The sequence below is a fragment of the Acomys russatus genome, chromosome 5 (genome assembly GCF_903995435.1).
Source record: "Acomys russatus chromosome 5, mAcoRus1.1, whole genome shotgun sequence".
In the NCBI taxonomy this organism is placed as follows: domain Eukaryota; kingdom Metazoa; phylum Chordata; class Mammalia; order Rodentia; family Muridae; genus Acomys; species Acomys russatus.
In genome coordinates this window covers 23,212,355-23,230,505 of record NC_067141.1, presented here as the reverse complement: position 1 = coordinate 23,230,505, position 18,151 = coordinate 23,212,355, and the positions used below count along the sequence as shown (strand labels likewise).

At 45.3% G+C, this 18,151-nt stretch overlaps 1 long non-coding RNA gene across 3 annotated transcripts in view; it reads left to right on the top strand.

The window, feature by feature from the left end:
- The first annotated feature begins 2,293 nt into the window (after positions 1-2,293).
- The window catches only part of LOC127189118 (uncharacterized), a 64,063-nt gene continuing 48,205 nt past the window's right edge, over positions 2,294-18,151 (top strand). For 2 of the 3 annotated variants that reach the window (XR_007830634.1, XR_007830635.1), the window contains exons 1-3: positions 2,294-2,324; positions 4,118-4,412; positions 10,569-10,640. This is a non-coding gene — a long non-coding RNA (uncharacterized LOC127189118). The remainder of the gene's footprint in view (positions 2,325-4,117; positions 4,413-10,568; positions 10,641-18,151) is intronic. The other variant, XR_007830633.1, reaches the window with a different exon arrangement.

The following is an 18,151-nucleotide window of genomic DNA, read 5'->3' as shown; positions in this document are numbered from 1 at the left end:
CTGAACACCTGGCTTATAGGCGTGTACCACCATGCCTGGATCACTCTGTGTCCATCAGTTCCATTCACTGCACAGCATTTGCAGTCCCCCTCACTAGTGTCGCTGCACTCCCCTCACTAGTTTCCCATTTGTAAGTGGCTCTGGACTAGTGCTTCTACTTGGCCTTTGTCACTTGTAGCAACCCTTTCTGCATAGGTCAGGGAGCCAACTGAAGGACTCTGCTACTGGCTAAATATATCTGTTCTTGTTTGTTTGTTTTCTAGATCTAGGGATATGATTACAGAATGGAATTGGGGACCTATGAGATCACAGTGAGATGGACCATATCTAGCACTCTGTGGATCTGTTTAACTTCTGTAAATCCTGACTCAGACTGTGGGCCACCATGAGGGTTGAGTCTTCTGGAATCAGTGTCAGATCTTGAGCCATATCTGAGTAGGCCCTGAACACTCTGTTCATTTCCTCTTCTCCAGTGTAGTGTCCCCAAGAAAAGGCCTTGGGACCACTTGGGGGGAGGTGGATGGAAAGACCAATGGCTATTATGCCCAAGATTTCTCCTGCAGGCCTCCGTTTATGCAGGATCTCAGATCTATAAATCCTCAGGTCTGAGAATTTCTGGAGTCTGTGACTTTTTGCTTTTACGACTCAAATTACACTTCTGCTCATGTATCCTGGAAGTTTTCCATAGAAAGATGAAGCCAGAAGTTAGCAAGTGTTTTATCCGTTTCCCCGAAGGAACACAGTGATCAATCAGCCAGTACCACAGGTCTGCACTGGCCAGCCTGCTTAGACTGTGGCTTTGCCTCTGCTCTCTATTACAGTAACTGCAGCCACTGTGCCTACGCCTGCTGTGTGGCACCACATGGCCTATGCCACACAGGGATCCTATGACTGTCAATAAGTTTGAGTTCTCCAGTTGACTAGCTTTGGTTCCCAGTGTAAAGTACAGACTTCAGTGATGAGCAATCACAGGAGCTAGGATGCTGCCCTGCTCCCCTGCCCCAAGTCTATTTCTCATAGTCATGGTGAATGTCAACCTTCTAGATGTGTCCAGTGTGGGATAACAAGTTTAACAAGTTGACTCCAATCTAGAATACCCAATATCCTGTGTTTTTCATTCATCCCTCTAAAGTCACTGGAAGTCTCCTATAAATAGTCAATCAAACTAACTAGCTAGCTAGCTAATTAACAATTAACCAGTCTTGGTTTGGTTTTGTTTGAGACAGAGTTCACCATACAGTTCCGACTGGCCTTGAACTTGGTTTGTAGACTAGGATGGCCTTAAATTCAAAGATCTACTGTACCTTCCTCTGTCTCCCAAGTGCTGGAACTAAATGGCTATACCACCACGCCTGGCTTTAATCTTTGACTCCTGGGGCTGCAACCATTAGCTGCAGATCTGTGTTCGGTGCTCCCATACCAATAAATTTGTCCTGATCCAAGTTAATGTTTGACGCTGTCCTACCTCATGGTCTTATTTGATATCTATTACCATCTGAGTTCAAGTTATTTCCTTTTTTACTACATTTCTGCCTGCATGAAATGGGGAATTCGAGCAGTTCTTCTAGAATGCAGTGCACTTCCTTGCAGGACGAACATCATTCCCCATTGAGACCTGTGTTTACCTATGAGTCTGGAAACCATTGTGCTGGCTACTTTTCATTGTCAACCTGACACAAACCTAAAGACACCAGGGAAAAAGGAATTTCAGCTGAAGAACTGCCTCAATCAGATTTGATCTATGGCCCTATCAGTGAGAGATTGTCTTGACTGATAATTGATGTGGGAGAGCCCAGTCCACTGTGGGTGTCACCATCTCTAGACAGGTGGGCTTGGAATGTATAAGAAAGTTAGCTGAGAGCTGGGCGTGGTGGCTCACGGCTGTAATCTCAGCACTCTGGAGGCAGAGGCAGATGGATTGGTGTGAGTGCTAGGCCAGGCTGTTCTTCAAAGGGAGTCCAGGACAGTCAAGGGTACACAGAGAAACCCTGTCTTGAAAGACCAAAAAAAAAAAAAAAAAAGTTAGCTGAGTGTGAACTCCAGAGATCAAGCCAGCAAACAGCATCCCTCCGTGGCTCCTGACTTCCAATTTTTGCCTAGAGTTCTTGTCCTGACTTCCCTTAGTGATAGACTATTACCTGCAAGTGTAAACCAATTAAACCCTTTCTTCCCCAGGTTGCTTTTGGTCTTAGTGTTTATCACAGCAACAGAAGAGCCAAGTAGGACACACAGGGATGGGTGGTGCTAGAAGAGGCCAGCATTGTCCCACCTGGCTCATTGCTGTTTCCCTATGCATCACAGACTTCCCCCACGTGGACAGAGAGGTAGGAACCATGTCTTTGGTTTTAATTTTTCTTGAAGATTTATTTTCTTTTTAATCATGTACATATGTGTGTCTTTGTGAGCCTCTGGACACACAGGTGAGGGATTATCTATCGTAAATTAATTGAGATGAGACCCACCCACAGTGGGCGGCACCATTCCCTTAGCTAGCATCCGGAACTGTATAAAAAGGGAAAGTGAGCTGAACGCATATTCATTGTTCTCAGACACAACGTGGCCAAGAGCTTCTGGTTCCTGCTGCCTTGACTTTCCTGCTGTCATGTGTTGTACTTCGAACTGTGAGTCCTAAGGTTAGGACTTCCTTCCTAAAGTTACTTTTGTCAGGGTACTTTATCACAGCAAGATAAAAGTAACTAAGATACTACCTATCATCTCTATTAGTCTGTCTATCTATCTATCTATCTATCTATCTATTTGTCTGTCTGTCATCTATCTATCTATCTATTTGTCTGTCTGTCATCTATCTACCTACCTACCTATCATCTAAAATGAAAAGCTGATTCATGCAGTTTAGGAAATTGCATATTTCTGTCTGCATCTGGAAATGAGGGAAGTCAGTGGTATGATTCGGTGCATAGACAGATGCCTGAGATTCTGGAGGGCTGGTTGTGTGAATCTTGTCTGAGAACAGAAGTCTGATGTCTCACTTAGCTTCAGTGATGAGGGAGAAAAAGCAGGCAAACTGCTTTCTTCTGCCTTTTCTACTGTGGACCTCAGTAGTCTGGGAAGGTCACCTACTTTGCTGCTACTTGTAGCTGATTGCCCGTAGGAGCACCCTCACAGATGCACAACCACAGGCCGTGTTTGCTCTGAGTACCTTTGGCCAGTCAACTTAATATATTGAAGCCCCCATCACACTGTGCTAAACGCTCTGTGTCTATCTGATGTGGCTATTACAACCTGATTCAGCAGGTTAGGGGCCTCTGAGGTCACATTGGTGGGGAAAAGTAAGACCAAGGACATATCAGGTGGGGATATGGTTATGGTCCCTCCTCACAACCAGTGCAATGTGTGATAGATCATCTTTCCTGTCAATCTGACAGGGTCTGAATCATCTAGAAGACATACTTGTGGGCATGTCTGTGAGTGGGAAAAAGAATCCTCACGTCATAATAATAGTATTGGAGACTCAGAGTAGCAAAAGCCGAACATCTTCAACAGTTAGACACCAGCCTGGAATGGCAAGAGCACTGAGTGAATGCAGATAATGGTTTATAAACCAACGGTCTGCCCTCCCTTTCAGGAACAGTAAAGAAGCGCTTACATGTTATCTAGGTCTCATTTTCCTTCTGTGGCATTCCTCAACAAAAACCTTGTGTGGGTTCACTGTGTGTGTGTGTGTGTGTGTGTGTGTGTCTTGGTTTTTCGAGACAGGGTTTCTCTGTGTAGCCTTGGTTGGTCTGGACTCCCTTTGTAGACCATGCTGGCCTCAAACTTACAGCGATCCACCTGCCTCTGCCTCCCAAGTGCTGGGATTAAAGATGTGAGCCACCACGCCTGGCACTTCGTTTGGTGTTTTACATCCTGTTTATCTTCACGCTTACCAGATGTACCATCTTGCAGGGATGCTTGGACGTTAGTGGCTGTCAACTCCATGTTCCCACATGATGTGGTGGGTTAGCTGAGGAGAGTTTGGATATATTGGGTCCTGGGGAGAGACTAGCTAGACTAGCAAACATTAGCGGGACTCTACTGTTTTCTGTTCATTGGTAACTGGACTTTAGCTAACTCAGGTCCCATTTGGAAATGAAGTACCAGATTTTATTTCTAACAGGTGTTTCCAGAGAAATCTAACCCAGGCAGGAGGGGAACACCTTCCAGCAGGTGGTCCAGGAAAAAAAGTCTAAAGAAAAAGCAGTGTTGGTCACCTGCCATCCCTTGGTCTGGAGCCAGTGTGTCCCCGTCTCTGCTGTCACTGACCTCTTCTGACGTCAGACTCAAGCCTCTTCAGCTGCTTTTAACATGAACTGAACACCAGTGACTCATCAGGAATTTTCCAGACCTTCAGCACCAGATTGAGACTGCTGAGGTGATCAACTTTGTGGATGAAACAGCATCTCTAATGTTGTGTAAGTCAATCTAACAACCCTTCCTTTACAATACGTATGTCTTCCACTAGTTCCATTAGTTCTATATCTAAAGAACTCCATTTAATCCAGATTGTGGTACCAGTAGCAGATTTAGAGAGGCAGAACTTTTGGGATGAGTTTCTCTAGTGGGTTTAGTGGTGTCTGGATCTGGCTCTCCAATTTATCTACACCTAAAATTGCTAAAAGACTCTACACTGCTCTGGTAGTGTAGAGAGAGCACACTGTTCAGCATGTGTGCCCGCATAATTTTAGAAGTGAAAGTAAAAGGAAAGGGAACAGCCCTTCCAAGAATGGAAGCGGGCTGAGAGCTGGGAAGGCTAGAAGCTCTGATGGCGCCAGGCCAGTCACAAGCTTCTGTGGATCATTTCTACAGCACCCACATTTGGAGCATTTGGAGGGCAGGAGTGTGTTCTCAGGTGTGTTCTGTCCCTTATATGTGTCCCTGATTGGATGTTTCCAGTCTTCCATTACCATTGGTTTCTTTCATTGGTTACTCTTCGTCCTCTTTCCCTCCCCCAACATGCTGTGTTAATGGACAGCAGAGGCTAAGCAGTGGCCATAATGGCCCAACGTGGGTGGTTGGGGGCAATAGATGGCAGTGGGGCTTACTAAGCACTACTCCATCTGTATAAACAAACCCAGTGCAAATGAAACATGTACCTTGAGGGATTCAGTGTTTAAGAGAACTGGCTGCTCTTCCAGAGGGCCTGGAGTTCAATTCTCAGCACCCACAACATTCTGTAGTGACTCCGGTCCTACAGGCTCCAATGTCCTCTTTTGACCTCTGCAGGCACCAGGCATACAAGTGGTATACAGACTGCTTGTGGGCATAACACCCATACACATAAAATAAATGAAAGGATTTTAAAAGTTTACTCTGATTTGTAGCAACAGAGAATCGCAGTTCCTCAACTGATTCCCAGACAAGCCAGCTTATAGACCGAGAAGCCCGCTGAGAAAGGACTGTGTCACACTATCAAAACGTTTTATGATGGCTGTTGGGTGGCACACACCCTTAATCCCAGCACTAGGGAGACAGAGGCAGGTGATCTCAGGAGGACCAAGGCCAGCCTAGTCTACAGAGTGAGTTTCAGGACAGCCAGGGCTATGCAGAGAAACCTTGTCTCAAAAAACCAAAACGAAGCCAAACAAAAACGTTTTGCCATCAATCAAGTCAACTAATCTTTCTCCAAAGGAACCCATGGACTTTGATTAGGGTAACTGTACATCCTGGAAAAGGAAATAACCAGAATTTTCATGGCGTATTAGACACTGCCTTTGAATTGACACTGATTCTGGAAGATCCCTCCAAAGCATCGTGGCCCTCCAGTTAAGTAGGGACTTATGGAGGGTCGGGCCATCAGTGGGGTGTCAGCCAAAGTCTTACTCACAGTGGGTCCATTGGGCCCACAAACTCACCCCAGCCCTAGAGTATCACTGGGACAGATGTACTTAGGGATGGGCAGAATCCCAACATTGGTTGTCAGGTGTGTGGGATGTGGGCTATTATGCTCTGAAAGGCCAAATGGAAGCCATTAGTTGCCTCCATCAGGGAAAACAGGGAACCAAAAATCAAAATCAGCCTAGAGGGATTTCAGAAATCACTGCCACCATTAAGGCCTTGCAAGATGCTGAGGGTGGAGTTGGGTGGGGAGTTGGCTCAGTGGTTAACAGCACTTGGCCGCTCTTACAGAGGACTAGTTTTGAGTCACAGCGCCCTCGTGGTGGCTTGCAGTTTTCTGTGATTCTAGTTCCAGGAGATCTCATACCTGCTTTTGGCCCCCAAGGGCACTGCACACATGTGGGTCATAGATACACTTGTAGGCAAAACACCCGTACACATTTTTTTTAAATGAGGGTGGCTGGATAGATGGCTTAGAGGTTAAAAGCACTGAGCACTGGCTGCTTTTTCAGAGGACTCCAGTTCAGGTCCTAGCATGCACATAGCAGTTCACAACTATCTGTAACTCCAGTTCCAGGGGGTTCTAATGCTCTCCTCACGTGGACACCAGGCATACATGTGGTGCACAAACATACATGCAGGCAAACCACTCATAAACAAAGTGATACGATACATACATAAATCTGAAAAAAAAAAGAATAGGAAAGCTGCAGGGGTGGTGTTTACTACTGCAGCTCCCTTTAGCTTTCCCTGTTAGACTATGCAGAAGACAGATGGATTGTGGAGAATGACAGTTGACTATGGCGAACGTAAACAAGTAGTGACTCCATTCACAGATGCAATGCCAGATACAGCTTCCTTACTTGAGCAGATTAACATATCTCCTGGTGCCTGGTGTGCAGCTATTGGTCTGGCAAGGTCTTCCTTTTTTTTTTTTTTTTTTTTCCCTTGAAACCTGCCCATAAGGACCACCAGAAGCAATTTGCTTTCAGCTGGCAAGGCCAGAAGTATACCTTTACAATTTTACCTCAAGAGTATATTGACTCCCCTGTCATAGTTCAGTTTGCAGGGAACCTGATACACAAGTTATCACATTGGCCCATCGCATTGTTAACATTGTATTGATCGGGCTGAGGGATAGGGAAGCCACAGGCACTCTGGACTTGGTAAAAAGCACTTTGGATTTGGGAGACAGCACAGCACGCTCCTTCCTTGGGTGTGTTATTCTGGCCCATACACTAGTTCTTAGTGGGACCCAGCTGCTTGGCCACTTGGATCATATGACCCAGCAGACTTGATGGTTGCTTAAGGTGGCTGTGGCAGATAGGGATGCTGTTTGGAGTCTTTGGCAGGCCCTTACAGGTAAACCACAGTGGAGATCCTTCAGATTTTTGGAGTGGAGTCCTACCATCATCTATAGACAACCATTCTCCCTTTGAGAGATGACTCTTGGCTTGCTGTTGGGCCTTAGTGGAAACGTAACATTTAACAATGGGATGTCAAGATCTGTATCACTCTTGACATAGTGTCTCATCCCTTAATGGGCTGTCATTAATGTCCTCCACCCAAGCCTAGGAGTATATACAGAAGAGGTGACTGAAAGATTTTAAGATCTAGAGGTGGTGGGTAACTCCAAGGAAACAGCGTCTTCCTGATACAACAGGATGGATTCACACATGAACTCTCAGACACTGTGTGACAGCACATACAAGATCTACACGGGTTTAGATCAGATAATATCCCAGAGCCAAGAAGGAGAAGTGGACGCAAAGTCCCATCCCTAAGCAAGAAGCTATCCACAATTGGTAAGTGCTGAGAAAGGGAAAATGAGCTTTCTCCAATGGAGTGTCACTAGATATGTCAGCCACACTCCAGAGGAGGCTTCATGCCCTGGGCTAGTTGGCCAACACAAATCAGACTCTATGTTCTTGTTTGTTTGCTTGCTTTGTTGTTGTTGTTGTTGTTGTTGTTGTTGTTGTTGTATCGTTGGCAAGCTGGATGTTAATGAGCTGAGAGTTGACCTGAAGAAGCAGCTGTAGTAATGAAAACCAAGAGACGGTGCTGAAGGAAAGGAACATAAGTGGTCCGAGCAGAGACTGAATGCACAATAGAAGATGTGAGCGAGGCCCACCCAGCTAAGGGCTTCTTCAAAAAGATGAAAAGTCTGGCAAAGCAGAACACAAAGCCCCAAAAACTATGCTGGGAAAGGACAGAGAGGGACAACGCGATACTCAGAGGAAAGTTGAGTAGTGTAGAGACCTACTGGTTTCTTAGGAGTAAATCTAAAAGGCAGCTGCCCCACAGCAAGTGCGGTCTCGACATTTGTGTCTAAGAAATGAAAATCTATATCCACTCAGGTGCACATCCACACATGGAGGGTCAGGCTGTCCTCTCACTCTCTCCCCGCCACTCCCTCCCCAGCCAGAGGCTTCCCCATAGCCCAGACTCCCCTTGGACCTAATACATAGTCATGTTGGTCTCAGACACACAGGAACACTCCTGCCTTAGCCACCTGAGTGCTAGGATTATAAGTGTGGGCCCATAGCAGCTATGTTTTTATTGAGACTGCCATACCTGAGCACTTTATTTGCATCACCTCACTTATCCATCTCCAGCTCCTCCCGTATCCCAACCCACTCCCTCTCAAAGTCAGGACCTCTTCTTTAATGATTATTGGTTTATATGTATGTACATAAATGTACATGTATTTTTAAGTAAGCAAAATAATGTTTCTTTATTACTTTTTCGAACATTATTATTTTTTTTTAAATAACAGCCCCAAGTGTAATAGATGAAAATGTGCTTTAAAAAGTGAATGTTTGGCTAGGTGTATTGGGTACACCTGTTATCCTAGAACTTTAGAGGCAGGAGGATCAGTTCCAAGTCATCCCCAGCTACAGAGGGAGTGCAAGGCCAGCCTGGGCTACATGAGACCCTGTCTCACTTCTCCCAAAAGGAAGATGGAGAATGGAGAGATGAGGAGCCGATCAGTGGTTGCGTGGTCATCTGGGGCAGGGGTGGGGGGCTGGGAAGAGCTATGGCTCTATTTGGGAAACATCAGGGATACAGTGAGGATGCAGTTCCAACTACTGCAGTGGTGGTGATGTCAAGTTACACACGCACGCACGCACGCACGCACGCATGCATGAACACATACCTGTGCACACTCACACACGTGTCAAAGTCTGAGTCATCTGTGTGCATTGAACAAGTGCCAATTCTATATGTTATCATAGCGTCTGTGCAAGATGTCTGCTTTGAAGGAATAATGACTTCCTGTGTACTTCTTGGTACTCTATAATTGTCTCAAAATATAATGTTGAAGCCAGATTTCAGGCCATGAAAGCCGAAAATGTCAACCAAATCAAAACATTGCTAGAAAAAAAATGCAAATGGGTGAAGTTGACTCAAAATAGATAAATGGGGCTGGAGAGATGGCTCAGCAGTTAAGAGCACTTGAAGCTCTTGCAGATGACCTGAGTACAGTTTCCAGCACCCATCTCCCGATGTGAGTGGGGCATCTCACAACCTTCTGTAACTCCAGTTCTAGGGGATCTAATGCCTACAGCCTTCTTTGAGGGAGGCAGGCTGTGAGATTTCTAGGCTGCTGCTTCCATGAAGATTGAGGCAGTAGCTGCCACGCTGTCCCATGCTACACCTCCCCTTACACCACTCCCCTTCCATCTTGATGCACTATGCCACCTTAATCCAAGAGCCGGAGCAAACCCTTCTTCCCTTATTGCTTTTTCTCAAGTACATGGCCCACGGCACCAAGAACAAAAGCTAACCGTTCATGTGGAAAACGGAAATGTCTAGCTGGCCCCTGGTGACCTCAGCAGATGCGAGGTACAGGGAGGTACAGGTACACAGGTGTGAGCTGTAAGGAGCAGGTAGACTCATCAGGAGGACCCCACTTGTTGGGGGATGGCCTGGTGTATTTTGATGCTAATGACTACTTACTGTCTCTGTGACTTACATTTTGCTTAATTAAAAGCCATCCCACCTGGGCAGGGCAAAAGAGGTAGCTGGGGCTAAGATAAAAAAAAAAAAAATTCTGAGGAAAAAAGAAATAAATAAAGAAAGAAAGACCACTATAAGGAGGAAAAAAGAAAACCACCAGGAGGAAAAAGAGGAGAGACCTGAAGTAAAGCGAGGAAGGCTGTCATGGGTTAGATAAAGGAGAAACACGTGGCCGACGTAAATAAAAAATCCAGCCCAGATTAAAAAAAAAACATAAACAAGTATATAAAATTATAGATAAGAGGTAACTTAATAAAAGTAATTAAAAACCAGATGACATGAGATTGAAACAGGGATCCCATGCCTGAGGCCCTACTATGGAAAAAGTAGTTTAGAGGATTAATATCTGCCCTGCCCCAGCTTAGCTAAGGCTATTTTAAACTATAACAAGTGTCTGTGTCCTGATTGATTGCTAGCCGGGCCTATAGATAAAACATGTAATTTAAAAACAATGCTCACTCTCACCCTGTGACAACGAAACAGAAAGGAGTGGAGTACCAGGACCCAGCTGCTGAGCCAGCCTCCTGCAGCGAGGCCATGGCTAAGGGGCCAGGTGTTGAGGGTGGGTGAGAGAGGAAATTGGAGTAGATGTTAGACAGAGGAGGCGTGCTCAGAGTGCAGCTTGGTTGGGACTGGGCGTGAGGAAATCAGCAGCAAGAGCCATCTGGGAACATGGGAAAACTGAATTTGGGTTATGTTTTCAATGTGACTAGGAAGTTATGAACATAGCAGATGTGACAGTGATGGATTGCAGCTCCATGTGAGGACACCCTCCATATTTGGAGGTGAGTGCTGAATTTGCCAAACTAATGTACGTGGGGAACACTGTGTTTACAAGTTACTTTAATTCTAATCACTTAACTACCATTACTTACATACACACACACACACACACACACACACACACACACACACACACACACACACACACACACACACACAAAGAGGGAGAGAGAGACAGAGACAGGAGACAAAGACAGATACACCCAGACACATACACACAGAGAGACACAGACAAACACAGACACACAGAGGCATACATGCAACACACACAGAAAGAGAAGGGGAGGGAGGGGGAGGAAGAGGGAAGGAGAGAGAGATACATATATTCACAAATACAGAGAGAGAGTCGGGGGAGATACATATATACACAAATACACACACACACAGAGGAGGGGAGAGAAAGGGGAAAGAGGATAGAGAGAGGACAGAGAGATACATAAATATACAAATACAGAGAGAGCGTGAAGGGGAGATACATATATATAACACACACACACACACACACATACACACACACACTCTTTCTTGAAGAGCTTGGACCACCGAATACAACCTCAACGTATTAGGCCAGCAGACTGGAAACCCAAGCAGGGTTTTCACGACTCAGTCTGACACCAAATTGCTTCTGTGGGCAGCTTGAATATCTGCTGTTCCAACTTCTACTTCCTGGACAAGACTCTCTCTACCTTACAGGGATCACCTGATATCCTAGTTTGATTTCTATTGCTGTGATACACACTTTGACCAAAAGCAACTTAGGGAAAAAAAGATTTTTTTTTCACCTTATAGCTTCTAGGTCCATCACCGGGGAAGCCATGGTAGAAACCTCAAGACAGAACCTGAAGCTGAGGCCATGGAGGAACACTGCTTCCTGGCTTGCTCCTCATGGCTTGGACAGCCGGCTTTCTTATACAACCCAGGACCGCCTGCCCAGGGATGGCACCACTCCTGGTGGCCTTGCTCCTCTTGAATCAGTCATTAATCAAGAAAATTGCCCACGGAAAGTGCCTACAGGCCCACCTGAGGGCAGTTCCATCTTTCCATGTGACTCTAGTTCTTGTTGACAAAAACTAAACAGCATGCTTGCTTAGTGATTCCTCACATGAATGAAACATGCTCGCAGCCGCAGGGGTTCAAACCCCCATCTGGGCAGCATGTCCTGGGCCACTAGTTACTTTTTTTCTGTGTTGTGGCCAATAACTGGCAAAAATCAACTTAAAGGAAGAAGGATGTGTTGTGGTTCACAGTTCAGGGAGTGCAGCGTGCACCTTGACAGAAGGCTTCTTGGTCCATGGTGCTGACTAGACAGCAGAGAAATGGAACCCTTTGACTTTTTTATTTAGTTTGGAACCCCAGCCTATGGAATGGTGTGACCGCATTCAGGGTGTATCTCCCCTTCTTAGTTTACACCGGAAACATCTTTATCCAAAGGTACTTCATTAATGGCCCCAAGTGCTTTATTTTTTATTTTATATTTATTTACTTGTGTCTGTATGCATCTGTTTGGGCATGTGGGTATATGTGTGCAGGGGTGTATGCAGGTGCAAAGGCAAAAAGCGGGTGCCAAGGGTCCTCTAACCCTCTATCTATTCCTTTGAGTCAGGGTCTCTTCCTGAACATGATGGTTACTCTTAGCTAGGCTGGAATTAGCAAGTCCCCAGTGATTCTGATATCTCTGTCCTCCTTGGGGCTAAGGCTCTGGGTGTCTGCAGGGGTGGATCTCATGCCCTGTTACATAGGTTCTGAGATTCAAACTCTGCAGAGCAAGTGTTCTTGGTTTCCAAGCCACCTCTCCAGAACTCTGAGGGGTTTTCAATCCAGACAGGTTGACAAGACAAATGTATTCCCGTGCTAGGATGCCACATAGAATCAGCCATCACAGTGTGTATAAGTTTGCTGTGTTTTTTCTGCTGCTTTTCCACAACATGGTAAAACAGACTAAGATTTTTTTGATTCAGCAAGAGTCACCATGAAGAGTGGGAGGAGCCACCCCTGGTGGCACACACCTTTAATCCCAGCAATCAGGAGGCAGCTAGCTGTAAAGTGATCTCTGTGGGTTCCAGGACAGCTAGGGCTATGATAAGAATTAGAAAGAGACGTATACACACACACACACACACACACACACACGGACACACACACGGACACAGACACAGATGAGGAGGCTGTATTTACTCTGCTTGTGAGCAGCATGTGATCTCTGTGGTGATACACTAGCGTCTCCGACAAGACAAGAGACATTATCCTATCTATCAGTTGACAAAGGGTAGTTTGTGAAATGGAAACAGGCGTGGCCAAGGCTTGTGTTAACTTAGTTAACAAGCTGAGAAATGGCAAGTCAAAACTGGGAAGCAGTACCAATTTACTCCAGTGACTGGCGTACACAAGTTTTAAATTTGTAAGCATAAACACATATCAGCCGGGGCACCCACATGTGGCCAGTGAGTTTTTAATCTGCAGTCAACACATGAGAAACACTTTGGCAATGTCCTCTGTGGTGCATGCCAACACCTGCCAGTGACTCAGACTTCTGTCCCTATCCACCCTAAAGGAGATTTCTTTCTCAGAGTTATGAGACGCCCTAGAGGTCTTTCCAGTTGTACTGATGTAAAACCACTGCCTCCCTTTTATCCGTGTTGGCATCTTTAGCAAACGATTTTTGTTCTGTGCCCTATGTGCTTTTATTTCTTGTTTTGCTCTAGCCAAGCCATTTTGCCCCCAAATCATTGTGTCCTGAGCCCCATTGCTCCTGAGCCTGCTAATCTGATAGAAAGCACTTATTGAAACTGTTCTTGGTTCATTTCTGTATTTCTGTTGCACTGACTAATACCCTAACAACAACAGAAGCTTAGAGGAGAGGAAGGCTTATTTGACTAATAATTACAAGTCATAGTCTGTCATTTCGGGGAAATCAATGCTGGAACTTAAGCAGATAGTGACATCACATCCACAGTCAAGAGCAAAAGGAAATAAAGGCATGCAGGCGTCTTTGCTTAATATCCCTCAACTAGCTTTCTCCTTCATTGTTCAGGACCATATGCCTAGGGAATGGTGCTGCCCACAGTGGTCTGGGTCTTCCCACATCAATTGACAACCGAGACTATTCCCCACAGACATATCTGCTGGCCTATCCAAGCTAGATAATTCCATATTAAAACCCTTCCAAGTGGTTCTGAGTTGTTTGAAATTGACTATCAAAACTAACCAGCATAGGGCTGGAGAGAGGGGTTGGTAGTTAACACATACTGCTCTTTTAGAGGACCAGAGTTGGATTCCTAGCACCTACCTTGTGTGGCTTACACTCACCCGCGACTCCACTTTCAGAGGATCTAAAACCTTTTACTGGCCTCTGTGGAGTCCCACATACACATGCCATATACACAGACATACACACAACAGTGTTCAAATGCCTCAGTCTATGATACACAAACCAACCAGTCGGAATACCTATGCCACACCCTGTACGCTGTGCCATGTTGAGATTCACCCAACAGATAAACAAGTTCACTGTTCTTTGTAAGTGTAACTTTTATTCTCCGGCTGTAATTGTCATATTGGAAGCTTACTGCCTTAGTCTGCTAATTTAGGCCTAATCCTGGAAGCTCCCAGCTTCCATTTAATCTAAGCTAGGCCTAGAATGTTTTCAGCCTTGAAGGCAAACTGCTTAATAAGCTCACCCTTTCCTGTTCTTACTGAGATCTGGGCTGGTTGGTTCAACTCAGCTGTTCTGTCTCAAACTCCTCTCCCAGCTGACTGACTGAATCTGGCTTCTCTCTAGGCCTCTGCGTTGCTCTGCTTGGCCTTATACTAACTTTAGCAACTTGTTCTAATCTTCTGGCTCCTTCTCATTCTCTGACTCATTCTGTTTTCACCTGTGACTGGCTTGTTCTCTCTTCAGCCTCTCTCTGTAAAGCTGCCTCCTCTTTCCCTCATTCTCTGTGCTGCTCCCTTTAAGTAGCTTCCCTTTCCTCTCTCTTCTCGTGAGAGTTGGGCATATTTTATTCTGTCAAATCTTTTCTGATTCATCACTTTTCCTGACACTCAATTAGACATCACTTTCAAACATGGGTGCTTCTTTCTACAAACTAACTTTACCTTCATTGTTTGGAATTAAAGGTATGTACCACCACACCCGGACCTAAGCTTTTTTTTTTTTTTTTTTTTTTTTTTTTTTTTTGCCTTAAACTTGCTGTATACCAAGCTGGCCTTGAACTCAGCGATCTGCTTGCCTCTGTCTCCTGGTGTGTGCCGCCACCGCCCAGCGTGTCTGTATTTCAGCCAGATCACACAAACCTAGAAGGTCTTTGGATGTGATCTCTTGCCAGAGCAGCCATGCATTGGAATTAAAATTCCTCCACAGTTCTTATTTCAGCTTCCACAGAACCTTAGCTCACGGACAAGAGCCACCCACGTTCTTTGCTGCAAGATAAAGATGCTGGCCTCAGTTTCAGCGCAATCCTCATTTCCAAAAGAGAGCGCATTAGCCTGGCATTGAGTGACAAAGTTTCTTTCTTCTGCATCTTAATTACAACCATGTAGGCAGTCCCTAACATGTCCTTGCTCTTTTCTGGTCTTCTGTACCCTCGACAGTATTACTCACATTTCTCCACTGGCAACACTTTAGTCCCTTTCCTTAAAAACAAAACAAAACAAAAAACCCCTAACTGTGTGTGTGTGTGTGTGTGTGTGTGTGTGTGTGTGTGTGTGTGTGTACATGTAATGACAGAGAGGGGTGTGGATTCCCCCTGAAGATGAAGTTAGTTATGGGTGCTATGAGCTGCCTGGAGTGAGTGCTGGGAACTCAGCTCAGGTCCTCTAAAAAAAAAGAAAAAGAAAAAAGAAAAGAAAGCATTCACCATTGAGTTGTCTCCCCAGCACAGTTTAGCCATCTTGTAGCTGCTTCTTCAAACGCTCTCATCCTCTTCCAGCTGCCCAATTGTATGCTAGGTACACTCATAATGATGGGACTCTTGGTACCAGTTTTCTTTCTTTCCTTCCTTCTTTCTTCTTAAAAAGCTTTTTAAAATGTAAATTATTTATTTATTTTTATTTTTATTTTTTAAAGACAGGCTTTCTCTGTGTAGCCCTGGCCATCCTGGCACTGACTCTGTAGGTTAGGCTAGCCTCCTTGAACTCACAGAGATCTGCCTGCCTCTGCCTCCAGAGTGCTGGGATCAAAGGCGAGCGCCATCACCACAGCCCAGCCTGAAAATAGATATTTTTTTTTCTCATGTTATATATCCTGATGATGGTTTCCTTCTACTTTATTCCTCCCAGTTTTTCTCCACCTCCTCCCATCCAGATCCACTCACTTCCTGTCTCCCGTAAGAAAACAAACAGGCTTCTAGGGGGATAATAATAAAAATATAGTAAAATAAAACAAGCACCATCATATCAGGGTTGGACAAGACAAACAAATAAGAGGAGTAGCACCCAAGAGAAGGCACGAGAGTCAGATACCCACTCATTTGCACTCTCAGGAATCCCACAAAAACACTGAACTGGAAGCCATAATATATATACACAGAGGGCCTGGTGAGACTAAACAGGTTCTGTACACACTGCCACAGTCTCTGTGAATTCATATGTTCTTTGCTCATCTGGTTTAGAGGGCCTTGGGTTTGTTGTTGCTGTGTTTTGTTTTGTTTTGTTTTTGGTGTCCTCTCTCCCCTCTCGCTCTTAATACTCTTTCCACTTCCTCTTCTATGGGGTTCCCTGAGCCTTGAGGGGAGTGACTTGATAGAGACATTCCATTTAGCACTCAGCGTTTCAATGCCTATCACTCTCTGTATGATGTCTGGCTGTGGCCTTGTCCCATCTGCTGCAGGAGGAAGCGTCTCTGATGATGGCTGAGCAAGATGCAGACCCATGGGAATAGCAGAATGTCACTGGAGTCTTTATTTCTATATTTTTCTGTTGTTGTTTGTTTTGTTTTGTTTTTAAAGAACAGTAGTATTTGGCTTCACCCTAGGACCCTGGGCTATCTAACCTTTGGTTGTTGGTCCCCCAAGCAGTGTTGGGTATATGGCTTCCATTACCTGGAGAAGACCTTAAATCAAATCAGCTATGCTTGGTTACTCCCACAAGCTTTGTACCACTATTCCCCTAGCATAGCTTGAAAGCAGGACACATTGCAGATCAAACAGTTTGTAGCTGGGCTGGTGTTTATGTTTCTCTCTTGGTAGCATGCAAAGTACCTTCCTCTACCAAAGACACTAGAGTGTGGAGGTGAAGGCTCGATGTAGGCAGGCACCAGCTCAACTTCTCCATGCTCAGTGAGCTGTGTAGGTATTGTCTTCAGCAATGGGGCTTTGCTGTCACCAAGTTTGTGGAGAGTAACCTATTCTCTTGACAACTGCCTCGGCTGTTTGGGGATTCCCATGGAACCCCTTTGGCCAACAGCTCAATTCTATGTAGCCCAATCCTGATATTGGAAGCTTCATTTGGTAACAAGAGATGGCACATTGGGACTTTGCCTCCCCCATTATTTGACAATTGCGTTTAGATCGCCTTCATATATGTACATATTTTAGGAAGCTTCTACTGTATTAGGTTTCCATACTTCCCCCCAAATGGCCCTTAATTTTATTTGTCTCTCTCTGTATTCCCTCCCTTCTCCCTCCCCACTTGATCTTTCAGTTTCAGCTCCCCTCCCCCACCCATCCATAACTATCTTGTCTGCTTCCCCTTTCTAATGAGATCTGTTAGTACCAGCTTTCTCTTTTAGCCAGCATTTCATTACCATGATGAAATACTTGAGGCAAGATGCTTTTGAAGAAATTTATTTTGTTCATGATTCTGAAAGGGCAGGCTAAGGAGCTTTCCTCTGGTGATGGCCTCCTTTCTTCCTGGGGCACTAAAGGGCATCCCCATGGCAAGAGACAGAGTGACTGTAAAGCAGGAAGCTTGTGGGGCATTTCCCCTTCTGACCCTATTACCAGATCAGCTTGGCCTGTAGGTATGACTGTGAGGGATTGGTGTGGGAAGACCTATTCCCTAGGCAGGTGAAGCAGGTGGTTTCAACAGTAACAGGAAGAAGAGGTCAGCTGAGAGCAGCCAAGCAGATAGGCCTGCATAGAGGCCCTGTTTCTGAACACCACAGTCGGACTAAACTTGTATCCTTTTAATCTTCATAATGGGGATCAAACTAGACTTGAGTTCAAACGCATCCAAACCATCTAACTGTTACTGGCTAAGGGATTAACCTAAAAACCAAAGGCAGAAGATCATGGGAAGGCTGCTCTGGGATTCACAGAGTTTGTCATTCATACAGCTAGTGAGGAAGGGCACTCTGTGGCATGTGGCGTCTTAGATATCATTTAAGATCACAGTGGGAGATGGCACTGCAAAATTACACGGTGTCCTTGCAACATGTGATCTACGTGGTGCTGCTTTCCCCATATCAGAGGGCTTGATCAGAGGGGAGCACCACTTCTTATAACGACATCTCGTGAGCCATCAAAGAAGTTCTGCTGAGTGCGTTTCACTGGGTTGAAGCTCCTGGAAACCAACA